The following is a 3,310-nucleotide window of genomic DNA, read 5'->3' as shown; positions in this document are numbered from 1 at the left end:
CAACTTTGATAATGTTGACTTTGGTAGCATATTCAACGAAAGATCCGGTGTCAACAAGCACGTTGGATAAAGTGTCATCTTTGCAATTCATGGAGATATGCAAAGCCAAGTTATGATTCCTACCCTCCTCATTGAGTTCTTCATCACAAAAACTGAGATTATTACAGGAAGTGATGTTATCTAGGATATGATCAAACTGATCCACCGTAACATCATGTTCCACAAAAGCTTGCTCTATAACTCTTTGCAGTGCTTCTCTGTGCGCTTCCGAATTCATTAGCAGAGACAGTACTAAAATCTTTGAGGGGGTTTGGAGCAACTGCTCCACCACATTAAACTCACTCTTCTTTATTAATCTAAGTACCTCATCATCAACGTTAGTCTTCAAATTGTTGGATTCACCAGCCTAACGCTTTAAAGCACTAATTGGATCTACTGCAGGCACTTCTACCTTCTTACTAACTGTTGAATCTTCCACATCTTTTGGGAACACCGACTCAAACACTCGACCACTGCGGGTCACCTTGGTAACATCAACAATGCTCACGACATAATTGGTCGTAGGTAATGGAACCTCTTGACCATCCTTCACCATAGTTGCATTATACTGATAAGGAATAGCCTTATCAGACGCGTATGGGACTGGACCCACCAACCGTATAACCAACGGCGATATGGGACTGGACACCATTCCACTCCTAACCAACTTTTGAACTTCATACTTGAATGGACAGTAGTTCTCAATGTCATGTACATGTGCTCCTTGATGAAAATCACATCTGAGTTCTGGCTTGTACCACCATGGAAGTGGTTCAGGAATTTGCGGAGGATTTCTTGGTTGGAGTAGGTTCTTGAGAACCAATGATGGGTAAAGCTCTGCATATGTCATATGAACTGGGTCGAAAGAGACTTTCTTCCTCTCAAAATTTTATTGCTGATGATTGTTGGTATTGTTGTTGTTAAGGTGTTTATTCGTTGTTGTGGTTGTTGTTGTAGACGTTGTTGTTGTTAAACTGGTGCTGATTAACTTGCTGAAAATACAGGAATAATCGAAGATACTTGATGATGATGTTGACGGAATGGTTGACTTCTTCTGATCTGAGGCCTCCTCTGCCTCCCACTGGAAATTGCATTGATTTCATTATCCGTCTTCTTACCAAAACTGTTGATGTATCTCTTGATGAACGAGACTTCCTCCTTAGACAACCATCCTTCTCGGACACCTTCTTCTAGCCCCGTCCCCATATTTACCATTTCGGTAAAACCACTAGGGGCACTGGCGATCATCTTCTCATAGTAAAATGAGCTAAGGGTCTTCAGGAAAATCTTTGGCATCTCTTTTTCCTCTAAAGGAGGGTTGATCTGAGCAGTGACTTCCCTCCCCCCACTACGCCAAATAAGGGAAAAGAGGGCGCTTATTTTGGCCTATAACAGCGCTTTTAAGCGCCCTCTAATCTGGCGCTGGCATAGGTAAAGACAGCGCTTTGTTCTCCTGGAGAAAGCGCTGTCTAAAGTGGCCACATTATAGTGCGCTTTAAGAAAAAAGCGCCCTCTGGAGTGGTCCATAAAGGGACACCTTAGAGGGCGCTTTCTGGAAAAAGCGCCCTCTAAAGTTGTCAGTGTAAAGTGTTTAGAGGGCGCTTTCTGGAAGAAACGCCCTCTAAAGTTGTCAATGTAAAGTGTTTAGAGGGCGCTTTCAGGAAGAAGCGCCCTCTAAAGTTGTCATTGTAAAGTGTTTAGAGGGCGCTTTCAGGAAAAAGCGCCCTCTAAAGTTGTCAATGTAAAGTGTTTAGAGGGCGCTTTCAGGAAAAAGCGCCCTCTAAAGTTGTCAACGTAAAGTGTTTAGAGGGCGCTTTCTGGACAAAGCGCCCTCTAAAGTGTTAGTTATTTTAAAAAAATTTGTTTGAAAAACAGTGGATATATATTTAATTGGTAACCTGTTCGCATGCTGCAAAAGTGTAAAATTCATATTGATTTCATCCTTTAATCCAATGTTATACACCATTAATCCATTGACATATACAACATGAATCCATTTATATACAACATTAATCCTCCATATATACAACATTAATATATGATTCTTTGATCAACAATATACAACAACATATTCTCAAAGTACTACAATTAAGAGAATAAAACATAGCAACCAACACCCAGTGACCACTGTATCCAAAAGCTGTCTAGTAGTTCTAACCAATACTAAACAAAAACGCCCATCCACCCATGGTGGCAAACATGTTCTGTATATCCAAAAGCTGTCTAGTAGTTCTATCGCACATCCATACAAAATAAGGCTCAACCAAAACAACAAATGGCAGCATAAGTAGTCCCCTGCAAAAAGAACACGTCCAAATGCAAATAACACAGAACTGTCAAAAGGCGATTGAGCAACAAATAGTAAACAATGGCATAAAGTTAAATGACATAGCTAATATTACCTGAATTCCTGCATGGCTGTTAAGGTAAAAATCAAATTCCCTAGGGTGACAAACGCTGGTGTCTACCACGGTTCCTTTGACAATTTAGAACAACAAAATCAGCAAAACGTGATAAATTCAAATGATAATATATACCAGCTGCGTTGAGAAATATATTGAAAAAACCTGGCATAATATTTCCACTTCTATCGGTCTCTTTGGGGTTGACAGGAAAGAGACGGGTGTGATGTCTCTTTTGGACCACTACAAAAGTAACTTTAGGTAGATACCCATCCTCTATTGAGACACAAGCCTGATGAAAAAAAATTAAAAATTAAACGCAGAGAATTTAGTGGTGTATTTTATGAACGACAAAGTAACAAGAAATCAACTTTGAGAAGTCCTAAATTCTGCCTACAATACAGGGCTGCAAAGTTGATGCAACAAAAAACATATAACAATATATGGTAAGTACCTGTATCTCCGACCATATTTTTTCTTTGCCAACCTTCAAGTCCGGACTTCTCCAATTATCACATGTAATCGGAATATGTTGTCGAACAAGGAAACCAATGTAACTTGCCAACATTGAACCCTTATCTTTTGAAGATAGAATTGATATATGTTTAGATGGACATGTTCCATTGTCGTAGAGGGATACTTTCAAATATCCAGCATCATCATCTACGCGAATGAGGCTTGACGACAATAGAGCATCTCCATCTAAACAAATATCCAGCATCATCATTTTACCTGTAAAAAAGAAAATAATTAAAATCAGATGACAAATGTAAAAACAATTAAAATCATAAAAGTCATTTTACCTGTAATAAAGAAAACAATTAAAATCATTTGACCTGTACCTTTTTCACTAAGTTCTCTTTCTTTTC

General features: G+C 39.0%; 1 long non-coding RNA gene across 1 annotated transcript; it reads right to left on the bottom strand.

The window, feature by feature from the left end:
• Positions 1 to 2,152: 2,152 nt before the first annotated feature.
• Positions 2,153 to 2,735, bottom strand: LOC127129206 (uncharacterized). Its single transcript, XR_007806221.1, has 3 exons — positions 2,607 to 2,735; positions 2,442 to 2,515; positions 2,153 to 2,334 (listed from the first exon to the last, which is right to left on the bottom strand). It is a non-coding gene; the product is annotated as an uncharacterized LOC127129206 (long non-coding RNA).
• Positions 2,736 to 3,310: the final 575 nt, after the last annotated feature.

The sequence above is a fragment of the Lathyrus oleraceus genome, chromosome 3, assembly GCF_024323335.1.
Source record: "Lathyrus oleraceus cultivar Zhongwan6 chromosome 3, CAAS_Psat_ZW6_1.0, whole genome shotgun sequence".
NCBI lineage: Eukaryota > Viridiplantae > Streptophyta > Magnoliopsida > Fabales > Fabaceae > Lathyrus > Lathyrus oleraceus.
Note: the sequence above shows the minus strand (reverse complement) of the source record. Positions and strands in the feature narration are given on the sequence as shown.